Consider the following 12,680-nt stretch of genomic DNA (forward strand, 5'->3'; position numbering starts at 1 on the left):
TCTGATTCTGTCAGTTCTTTCAGGTCCCATCTCCTTAAATTCCCACCTTTTTCCAGTTTCTTCAGTTTAATCTACAGTTCATAATCAATATATTGTGATCAGAGTCCACATTTGCCCCTGGAAATGTCTTACAATTTAAAATCTGGTTCCTAAATCTCTGTCTTACCATTATATAATATATATGAAATATTGCAGTATCTCCAGGTCTCTTCCACGTATACAATCTTCTTTCATGATTTTTGAACCAAGTGTTAGCTATGATTAAGTTATGCTCTGGGCAAAAACCTACCAGGCGGCTTCCTCTTTCATTTTTTACCCCCATTCCATATTCACCTACTACGTTTCCTTTTCTTCCATTTCCTACTGTCGAATTCCAGTCACCCATTAATATTAAATTTTCATCTCCCATCACTATCCGAATGATTTCCTTTATCTCATCACACATTTCATCAATTTCTTCATCATCTGCGGACTACTTTTACGACTTTGGTAGGCGTGGGATTCGTGGCTATCTTGGCCACAACAATGCGTTCACTATGCTGTTTGTAGTAGCTTACCCGCATTCCTATTTTTATTAATCATTAGACCTACTTATGCATTAGCTTCATATTAGCCTTCCTAATACTAAAATCTATATCCGATGTTAACAATGACGCCGGTGGATGGACTATCAGGAAATTACTGACCGTCGAGAAAGTCACAAATATAACCGACAAGCTAATGGGCCCTTCACAGGAAAAGGTTTTTTGCCAGAAAACGGGGAAAACTGAAACCCAGCAAATGAGTAAAAAAGTGTATATTCACTGACAAAAAAAATAGTGTACGCACACAACTTACACAACAATAGTCTGGGATTACTCTGTTACGTAATACAGTTTTTGTGATTGTATCTTGCAGCTTTAGTTATTTTTAATTAAAAGAGGCTTTAAAAGGACAGAAAGAACGTGTTGGACTACGCTACAGATCGTTCTGTTAGCACAGTGTTTACTTTGTAATCACTTTCGTTGACTTCGGCAACTCTCAACAGAAATCTCCAACCTAACCGAGACAATGTGCTACGATACAGCCGAGATCATGACAAGAGAATGGGCTACATCACACTCGAAGTAAATGTATATAGGTAAGGATCCCCATGACCTGTATACGTCTGTTATAAAAAATCTCCAAGCCACTCTCCTCAAATAGACCGCAATCTTCTCTTGACCTTCAACTGTTACTATTTCAGAATTGAAAACCAGATTCAAAGAAAATTTGGCTACAAGGCACAAAACTAGAAAAATAAAAATAATAAAAGTGAGAACGTGAAACATGTTAGCAATAACCATAAACAGGAGATTTTACAGAAAATAAAATTGAGAAAGGAAATTATTAATATTATCGACCGTTTAGGAACTCTAGGCTACGAAAGGGATGAAAACACATATCGAATAAGTGGTGGAAGAGTTAGTGTGTTTTAAGATTAAGTCCAAACAAGAATTAGAGAAAAACATATCGACGCAAGGCCTCTATTACGAAAAATTGCTAAATCTCGAGACAAATTGTGTCCTTCTGTATTTGATGAAATGTTTTGGCCCCTAGTACGGATGAAACAGTATCTGCAATATCAACAGGAACTTCGGACATGTGTTTCATATTTCATCCAAGCCTGCAGTCTATAAATATTTAAACAAAATACTATAACAAAATACCACTACAGGGGAATTACTTACGGAGTAGTTCTTGGTAAAGAAACACAGGACACAATTACGTATGTGGGCTTAATACGAACTACAACTGTGTTTATAAATCGCTATAGTTGCCTTGGACTAACGACGAGCGAATATCAATATAACCTGTACGCTTTTCAAAGCTGTTATCCATGAAAAAGCTAAACCACGTATCGCGAACAAAATACTATTTAACACCGAAACAATGATATTAGCTGACAATGGGCACAGACTTTAGTCAATGGGCACTGTCGAAAATTTGTGCCAGACCAGGATTAGCACCCGAGTCCCCTGGTTACTAGGGAGAGGCAATGATCACTGTGTCCGAATTACACAGTGGTCAACAGAATATCACGAACTGCCCGAGCATGCCGTTCGTTAGATCCAAATTCTCAATTTCTCCATAGACTGCTGATGCACTGCTCCTTGAACATAATCCTCCTCCCCTTAATTATACAGTACATGGCCAAAAAAACAGACACCGAATATATGCAAACTTGGCCTTACGAACATTGCAGACGTCGTCTATGTAACACACGTCAAACTTCAAAGAATTTACCAATTCGTTGCATTGTTTACTATAGACCACAAATCAAGTAACGTAAAAAAAGCACTGCGTCTATTGAGATCATGATTCAGAGTTTAAAAAAAACTAATAAGTCGCCTACATATTACAGTTGCTGCCAAAAGAGGAGAACCATTATTTTCCCACAAAAGGAAATATAGTTAAAATGACGCTTCTATTTCGGTTAGTTTATGCGGTTACTAAAATTTGCCGTGAAAGTTACATAGTGGACTCTACCCTCCCCCCACCAGAAACGTAGTTATCGTGGCTGTTGTGAGACTTTTGTACACAGTTAGAGAAAGTGTGTTAAATGTGGCGCGGACGGAAACACTAGGCTACGCTACAGGGCAATCTGCTCGCACAACGTTTAGTCGGCATTCATAATCGTTGGCGTAAACAACTCTCAATCAAATTACCACCTTCCAACCTAACTTAGATCTCGGGCTACACTACCAATCGGCCTGTCATCACAACCAAATATTCATTGAGTGGGGGTGGGGGGATTTCCTGTATCTCTAGGAAAAACTGTCAGTTTTGTCAGACTCAACAGCAAGATTTACCAATGGTAAACACTTTTTAGACGGCTCGTAATTTTAGAATAGTCCTCTTCGTCTTACTTGGCATAAATTGTTCGCTGGCGTCCCAGCAGCTAGCTCCCTCAGTGTCTGCTTCTGCCATCGCACCACGCCAGTCTGCTGTTGTCCTAGCAGACCGAACGCACCGCACATCCGACACCTTCGGAACCACTCACTGGCCAGTTGGCAACTGAGCGGAACACTGTTTACATCGTGAAAGGAAAACTATGCAAAGATGTACACTTAAATGGCACGACTGAGTAGCACACACACAGTAATATCTGAGGAATGTCCTTCGACACGCGCAGAACGAAAGTCTTCTCGCGAACGTACAGCGTCTCTGAAAAAAAATCTAGTGACTATATTCCGGCGTTACGGCCAGGTTCTCATACAAATGAGCAAAAAAGGGTAAATTTGAAATTTTTTTTGAGACAATGAAAATACATTCGAACGATCTGTTTGGGAATTACGAGTGACAATACTATGAGCTTAATTTTAGATTTTCAATAAAAAATGGCGCCCGTAATTATGATTTGATCAAGGGCTTGCGAGACTGGAGTACGCAGAGTGCGTGCAGTGTGGCACCTCAGATATTACCTGAATTCAAAAATGGGTAACATCAGTTGATACTACATTATTTCTCTGAACTTGAAAATGGATAACATCAGTCGATAATACATAAAATTAATGGGAGCGTATACCTAACCGCAATGAAACAACCTTAAATTTAACGATACAGTGCTAATTCGAACTTTGAGTTCGATTTTGAGGGGTTTGTTTCACTCCTTATGCCTACACAAAAATTAGTTAATATTAACAAATGTCATATTATAGCTATAAGTTCCTAAGAAAAGTGTTTACTTTTAGGGGTCAGAGGTAGAAGTTAAGAGATCGAACCACTTTTAATTTATGCTGCATGCCGTTCTGAGAAAATCGTTACTCGAAAAAAAAAGTGTTCAAAGTTTAGGGAAAACATTTAGTTATATTATTACTTCGATTTGCATGAACTGAGTGTTACACATATATTCTTAATGTCGCTGAAAACGAATCTGAAGTCAGATTTTCAATATTCAAAACAGCTAATCCAATACGGAGGGCAACCGATTATGTTTTGACCAATTTTTACCAAAAATGTATTTTCGTTATTTACGTTTAGTCTGCAAGTCAAGGAGTATTTATCAACCCTTCCTCTACCTCTGATTGTTCCTAGACAGCAACTTCCTGTTCTTCTTGGCAGGAAAAGCCGATCTGTCAAAGCTGGATATGCAGCACTCGGCAGCCTGCACTTGATATTCGTCCGTATTTTCGGTGAGTATGTTTGCATGCATTCTGCAGTATGAATCATTTTGAGCACGTGCGACACGGGACGAGTTATCATCTACATCTATATGGATACCCTGCAAAACACATTTAAGTGCCTGGCAAAGGGTTCATCGAATCAGCTACACAACTGATAATTAATTGAAACCCTCAGCTGCCGACAGGTGTTGTTGATATACTTCGATGGGGACAGCTGAAAAGTGTGCCGCTACTGGGACTCGAACCCAGGATCTCCTGCTTACAAGGCAGACGCTCAATCCATCTGAGCTATCGAGGGCACAAATGAACAGCACGACTGCAGGAATTTATCCCTCGCACGCTTCCCGTGAGACTCACACCCCGAACCGCCCACAATCCGATTACGTAATGTACTTAATAGGTATTTGTCCATCCACTCATTACTGGCTCACACTAAGGTGACGATTCCCGTAAGATTTCCGGTAGCCTGTGCGCATTCGCACAGACGAAGGTCAATGGCTGGGTGACGTTTAACCATAGATATGAAGATAGTAACTGTTCTAGAAAGAACAGGCGCCACTGACGACCTTGCAACTCTTCTAGAATACATGATAGACCGGCCGATGTGGCCGAGCGGTTGTAGGCGCTTCAGTCGGGAGCCACGCGACCGCTACGGTCGCAGGTTCAAATCCTGCCTCGAGCATGGGTGTGTGTGATGTCCTTAATTTAGTTAGGTTTAAGTCGTTCTAAGTTCTAGGAAACTGATGACCTCAGATGTTAAGTCCCAAAGTGCTCAGAGCCATTTGAACCATCAGTCCCTATGTTTACACACTACTTACAGTAACTTATGCTAAGGACAACACACACACAACCATGCCCGAGGGAGGACTCGAACCTCCAACGGGGGGAGCCGCGCGAACCGTGACAAGGCGTTGGACACATGGCGGGTACCCCGCGCGGCTCATGGCAGCCGTGACACTGCTTCAAACAATGGACTGTAGAAACTTTTGTAAAGCACGGATTAAAAAAAAAAAACCTTTCCGTTCCAGGAGTCTAGACAAGTACACCTTTAAAAAATGCAACTACAAAGAAATTGAATTTTCGAACGGGGCAGGGCTTAAAACTTTGAAGAGTTAAATTTTAATGGCCGTTCTCTTGTATGCAAATAGTTTCACAGTAGAAATTTCTCTAGTTTTATTTATTTATTTATTTTTTGCTGTAGGTAAAGAAGGATAGGATTCTGAGAAGGGGGAAGGGGGGGGGGGGGGGGGAGGAATCTCGCCTCTCCCACCTTGGAATTCTCAGTACAGAATTTTTATTCATTACGAGATTCTCAGCCACTTGCAGAAGTGATTTCGCGTGATTCTGCAAAACTTTTCCTTTAGCCAATCGTAGCAACTATAGGATTCCGTTCCTGCTGCATGACATGTCTCGGAACATAAACTGACCAACTTATTTGCATAAAGAGCTAGCTTATCATCCGCTTCTTTACTTACTTAGACCGTTCATGGTCTGCAAAGCATTTTTTCTTTAATCGTTTTTTTTTATGTCTTTTATAAACTGCAACACTTTCTAAACTTTTCTAAACTTAACGCCGTTGAAGCATGGTCTTTTGCTGAATGACCAAAAAGCAATGCTGACAGCTGGGGTCCAAGGTTTTTGTTAATCAAGCCGTTTGTATTCTTGTTTGTATAACGCATATTTCTTTATATCTAATTGAGAAGTGAAATACCGGTTTTCGTAGATGCAGATTTAAAATATTTTAATATAACGCAATAAATATTTCATTAAAATTTTCATCCCCTTATGCTCGAAGTTAAAAACCAGTGAAACACGTAGTTTTTAAAAATTGTAACAGATTAGCCGAATACGAATTGTCAGATATGCTTTCATAATGCTTTCATAATGAACCATTTTCAGAAACGTGGAGCCGGATCTGGGGGTGAATTTCCTTCTCTCCGAGACACCCGGCTTCTTCTTCGACTTAGCCGGCAAACAGGCCGAGGACGCCGGGTGGGGACCGAATATGCAGCAGTTTGTGGATGGCGACGTCGTCACTGGCTGTTGCCTTCGTGCGGGCCTCTTGTGTAAAGGGGGAGCCAACCGTGGCCAAGTGAAGGTCTGTATTCCACAGGAACGAGTTAGCATGGCACTCAGATATTTCCACGAGTCGGCGGACGGGGGTCATTTGGGGTTCTTCAAGACCTTGAACCGAGTTCAGGAATACATGTTTTGGCCCAACCTATATCGCGATGGCAGGCGATTTGTTGGCAACTGTGTCCAGTGTAAGCGTGGTAAGCCCGATGTTGGGCTGCACAGAGAACTACTACAGTCGCTTAGGGAGCAGTGTCCTCTGGACCGCGACTCAAAGATCGAAACAACGATCGACGGAAACTGGCGCCAGAAACGCACCAGCTCACTCTATTTCATCCCCTTAGGGGTTGAACTTCCAAAAACACCGAAACACGTATTTTCTTATTTGTAGCCTTGAAGTCAAATACCAATTTTCGTAGATGTAGCCTTAAAAATACTTTCATAGTTCTTCCATAATTATTTATCTCAAAATAAAATGTTCATCCACTATTTCACCTCATAGAGGTTAAATTCCCAAAGATACTGGAACACATATTTCTTTATTTCTGACCTAGAAACCAGATACAAATGTTCGTATGCCTAGCTTCAAAATTACCTTAATAGCTACATGATTCAGAAATCCTTTCATGTCCTGCGTCTCCCCCTTAGAGGTGGAATTTTGAAATATGCAGTATAAGCGGTATAAGATCAACACTCTTTCCAAATCTCAAGGTTTATTTTCCTTGGCGGTCTGGACTGTGTGAGTTTCATAGTAATAGTCCTCCACACACACACACACACACACACACACACACACACACACACACACACACACACACACACACACCACTACCAATGCCACCACCACCTACTGGGGAAATTTCTGCAGACGCCCTTGTTCCACTGCAGTCATATTTTGCCGACGACCTACATTTAGCAGCGTGGGAGGGATAGTGTCGTGCAACAGACAGTATACTCAGTAGACAACGAACTGTTCGTTGTGAAATCAGCGACATATTAACCGAGACTGACACAGAAGGTGCTGAAGGTGAAGCACACTAGACTCGTGTCTACCACGGCTTCAAATAGTATCGATTTACTATGAACGGAAGTTCCGAAAAGTGAGCAAGTAATTTTACAGTAAATTCAGTACCGATGGTGAGGATATACAACGAAAAACATTTCTATAAAATTTCAGAAATAATGAAATATTCCACTCAAGTCGCTTGACAGAAAACGCAATGGATATGCTTGCACTTAAGACGGAAGGCCCTACGTGCTTACGCAGGCTTACGACAGATCGCAAAATTCGGCAGTAGGCGTAAGCCAACCTCTTGTGCTGCCATCTGTTATTGATGCCAGGCATCAAGGTCTCAGTAGTACGACCATCCACTGGAGAGTAGTTTGCTTTGTAAGCACTCCGTCTTCAGGCCACGAGTGACCTACTGGGACAGCACCATCCGACCGCCGTGTCATCATCCGTGGAGGATGCGAACAGGAGGGGCGGGGGTCAGCACACTGCTCTCCCGGTCGTTATGTTGGTATTTTTTGACCGGAGCCGCTACTATTGGGTCGAGTAGCTCCTCGATTGGCATCATGAGGCTGAGTGCACCCCGAGAAATGGCAAGAGCGCATGGCGGCCTGGATGATCACCCATCCAAGTGCCTTCAACGCCCGACAACGCACTTAACTTCGGTGATCCCACGTGAACCGATGCAACCTCCGCGGCAAGGCCGTTTCCGCAGATATTTTACAGTAGTTGCTTACGTTTCATAATTATCTAGTTTACGGGGAAAATGTAAAAAAGGCGATTGTCACCGAAGCTACAACTAATCTGAATTTCTGGTTAGTTATCAAGTGGTCTTGTGTGCGAGCCTGAATTTTTCATCCTTTGCGGTGGGAATGATTCAAACCCGTCATGTTCTTCTTATGAAGTGTTCTATTTATTTTGCACACAATGATCGTTTGTAGTTGTCTTGAGTTACTAGGTTGATAAATTTTTTTTTGGCGCACGTATCATAACTGAGATTTGCGCTTAATGGCTGAAGGTGAATTAGCGTAATGAGTAGTAGCGAATGTTACAGTAACATGTTTGTAAATTATTTCAGGTAAATTACGTTAGTCGTGTAATATTATCCGTATACCAGTACAGTATATGGGCCAATTACGTTAGTCATGGAATACTATCCGTATAAGACTATGTCACCTTGGTGTCCCGGAATTTGCTTCAATTTTGGAATCCACGAAAGAACTGGAAATTTTCCTTTACACAGCTTTCCATATAATTTCTATTACAGTGATTCAGTCTTGCCTGTCACTCGACTTTTCTGACTGTGAAATAAATTCTATCGCTCAGGTGCTTATTACCTCTTCGTGTTTCCATTTGCCGATATTGCGCATAAACACATATGTCAAAGTTGCTATGGACATTGATGGAGCGACACACTTTTCTATGGCGACACTGCAGTTTATAGATAGAAAAACCGATCAGTTAAAACGACATGGGTATTTTAGTTCTGAATAACCGATGTCTTTCAGTATTTGTTTGCTCTCGGTTATAACAAGTATCTTTTCATTTTTTCCTGATAACCACGTAAAAACAGATATATCAATTAGCCACAGATGTCGTAGTAAAATTTTTAGTTTTCAAATAAACCTTTTTAAAAAAAGACGAGTAATTTTTATTCGTAAGATTTCCATAGCACTGAAATACGGCGTTATTACAGAAAAAAATGGGAAAAGTTATGTATGCCACTTTAATAACACTGCTGATAGAAACGAGCAACAAATGGATTGGTCCAACATTGCCGAGACAATACTGTGCCTGTTATACAAGCAGAGCGCGAGACTGGACACAGTTTCTCGCTGTTGTCGAACGTCAGTTGTAACATAGAATGGCACCATCTGGAAGTCTGGAAGTATTTTACGATATGCGGTACGAGTGAAGAACAAAGTTAGATTTGGTCGACTTGCGACATCATACAAGGAAAAAAGTTAAAATTTAACAAATCATTCATAGTTCTGGATAAAAGTAGAAAGTGCCTGATCTGCTGCTGTGTCTACGTAGTATGCCGTTATCTGCTTTTAGCCCTCAAAAACAGAGAAATTAAAACGAAAAAGAGAGTTCTCCTGCCGCAGTTTTCACTCTTTATCGCTGGACTATACGTAATGCCTGCATAGTGCTGTGATAACCGATTACAATATAATTTTTGAGCAGAGCTTCTAAAAACTATAATCAGTAGGATAATATTGCCAGTTTTCTGTAGTATAGAAGCACTCGCCAGCAGCGAAGATCGGACAAAGTTTTATTTGACTATTTAATTTAAAGAAATTAGAATTATATTAATACCGTCAGTTGCTCGCGGGCGTTGATAAATATCAACGTGGACAAGTGAAAATGTGTGCCGCGACCGGGACTCGAACCCGGGATCTCTTGCTAAAATGACAGACGCTGTATCCATCTGAGGCACAGAGGACACAGTGTATGGTTCGACTGCAGGGACTATCTCGCGCACGCCTCCTGCGAGACTCACATTCTCACCTTGAATGTCCATACACTACAGTCGTAGAGTCCCACTCCAACACACTCATTCCTCGTGGAAGACATGTCCATATCAATATAAGTATATGGTTCTGGCAATACCAGCCATGACCTTCTTCTGTGAAGATGCACACGTATTCCCCGAACTGGACTTGGTAAGAATGTGTTCCACGAGTAATGAGTGTGTCGGTGTGGGACACTACGAATGTAGTGTGTGGACATGCAAGGTGAGAATGTGAGTCTCGCGGGAGGCGTGCGCGAGATAGTACCTGCAGTCACACTAACGTCTGTGCCCTCGGTGGCTCAGATGGGCAGAGCACCTGCCATGTAAGCAGGAGATCCCGGGTTCGAGTCCCAGACGTGCACACATTGTCACCTGTCGCCGTTGATATATATCGACACACGTGAGCAGCTGACGGTATTAATATAATTCTAATTTCGTTCTGAACGGCTGCAGGTCATCATAAGGGTATTTAATTTGACATTTTGATTCCATTTATCAAGAAACTGAGAAAGTAAAAATTGTTTAATCTTTGTTTGATTTCTACGTTTACTAGAGAAAATAATGTAAATAAAAGACTGAAAATCGGTTATTACAAGAACTGGTATTGTGACGGGCTTTAACAATTAGCTTAAAGAAGGGTTGGGAAATTGATAAGAGCCGAAAACCAGTTATTTCAGCGATAACCAACATTCCCACTGGTGTTCTGAGTGGTAAGATTGACGCACAAGGACAACAAGAACAGTTTCTCAGAAAGGTTACTGGAGCTCTGATGTTCTCAAAATGAACGGGCCAGCCATTGGCGTCTGCGAGGGTGAAGGGGAGGGGGAGGGGAGGAGGTCGGGAGGGGAGGATAGGCAAAAGGGCACTTTCACCCATCGCCCCCAACCCTCCCTGGAATCTGGAGTAAAGAGTTTTTATTCGTTACAGTATACTCTTCCAGATAAGAATTCTCCACAATACTGATAAACCTTAGCTTTGGCCAGTTGTAGCGCTTATAGAGTTAGGGTCTTGTAGCTTGATGCACCTCGTAACTGACCAGCTGATTTGTACACAGAGTGCCAGTTTCAGAATCATGCACTCCAGCCCCGACGCGCCTTCCCCCCTCCCCACCACTGGAAATATTTCTGCAGACTCCAGTCTGCCACTGTGCATATATTTTGATAACATCCTGGTTTTAATAGCATCGAAGGAACAGCATTGTGCAATAAAAGGGTAGACCTAGCACAGAACACACCATTCACAATGAAACGCATCACTTAGTAGATGGTGAAGTACTCTGAAGCTAGCCAGATAGAAACAGAACCTCCTGGCACTGCATCTAACCCAAATTCTAATCTTACACTAATCTCTTGTATGTACCTACCACGCCCTCAAAGAGCCAACGATTTACTATTATCAGAAGTTCCGAAAAATGAGGAAGAAATTGACCCACACTTTTTTGCGTTGTTTATTATTTCGATTACACCATAAAGGGAATGGACTTGTAGCCACAGGTTACACAAGCGATAGATGGTTTAAAATACATAAAAAGAGATGACAATAAGAAACGCTTTTTAAAAACACAATGATGCACGGCTTTTACGATTTTTACAGGAAAAAAAATGGATGACGAAATAAAGGTTTTTCAAAAATACGCTGGTAGACAATATTGGGGATTTTTTATCTTTATAGATGACTAGCGGAAAAGCTTGGTGTTCACCAGGCATTTATTTAGAGCTGTGCGTCCACGTCCGTACTATGCAGCGTCTGGCCTTGTCCTGAGTTTTTATGACGTATCTCCCGAAACATGTGTCGTACAATGATATAATTTTGTAGGTACATTCAGCGTCATATGCGGATACTGTCTGCAAAATTTATTGCGAATATAGTAGCAAAGAAGTAACAAATTTAAATGTCACGAATGCTGTGATGCCCACACACTTGGGTGTAACTAATGTACACGGGATGCTTGGCACGATCATTATGGCTACCATCACCTGTGGTCGTAATTGGACCAGCTGTGTCGACGTAGTGAAAATATAAATGAGCATAACATGGTAAACGTCCATTCTTCCCAGCCATCAGACCTGAACTACGATCAAAAATATCATAAAAAGTGGTAGGGGCAATGGCCTTGCCGCAGTGGATACACCGGTTCCCGTCAGATAACTGAAGTTTAGCACTTTCGGGCGTGGTCGGCACTTGGATGGGTGACCATATGGGTCGCTATGCGCTGTTGGCATTTTTCGGGTTGCACTCAGCCTTCCGATGCCAATTGAGGAACTACTCGTCCGAATAGTAGCGACTCCAGTCAAAGGAAACTACCACAACGAGTGGGAGAGCCAGCTCCTCCTCCACCCTCAGTGAGAATGACGTGGCGGTCGGATGGTCCTGATTGGCCACTTGTGACCTGAACACGGAGTGCTTTTTTAAAGTAGTACTCCCTACATAAAACTGACAGTCTAGGCTCAGGGACTGTCCACGGTAAATGCTGCAATGGACCTACGAATACTATTAAAATAACGGTTTGAGTTCTCTTTAATTGTCCAATCATCTGAAGTGAGTCCTTATTGCAGTACGCTGAAAAATAGATTTTATGTTAATGGTGGATAAATTTTATGTGAATGGCGGCAAATTAACTTTACCCTAATGACACACAAGGTCAATGCCGTACTATCACGTAAAGTATTCTCAGATCGAAATGTTTTGCATTACAAAATCTCCAATGTAGATTCATAATACCGCAATTATAATTCTCAAAATAATTTGGAGCTACGTTCAATGCATATTTAAATGCATCTTTCAAAACAATAACAGAATTCTTATTAGATCATCATTATCAATGGCTAGAGTATTGCTATTATTTCGTCTACCAAAAACCGCGTCTCACTATGGCTTCTTCAGTACGCTGTTTTGTTTTCCACTGTTGACAATAGAAACGATCTGGCAGATGTGACAT

The 12,680-nt window shown here is 41.6% G+C and overlaps 1 non-coding gene across 1 annotated transcript; it reads right to left on the minus strand.

Annotated features, from left to right (window-relative positions):
- Positions 1-4,369: 4,369 nt before the first annotated feature.
- On the minus strand, positions 4,370-4,444 carry Trnat-ugu (transfer RNA threonine (anticodon UGU)). Its single transcript has one exon. It is a non-coding gene; the product is annotated as a tRNA-Thr (tRNA).
- Positions 4,445-12,680: the final 8,236 nt, after the last annotated feature.

Source organism: Schistocerca gregaria, unplaced genomic scaffold (genome assembly GCF_023897955.1).
Source record: "Schistocerca gregaria isolate iqSchGreg1 unplaced genomic scaffold, iqSchGreg1.2 ptg000418l, whole genome shotgun sequence".
Classification (NCBI taxonomy): Eukaryota; Metazoa; Arthropoda; class Insecta; order Orthoptera; family Acrididae; genus Schistocerca; species Schistocerca gregaria.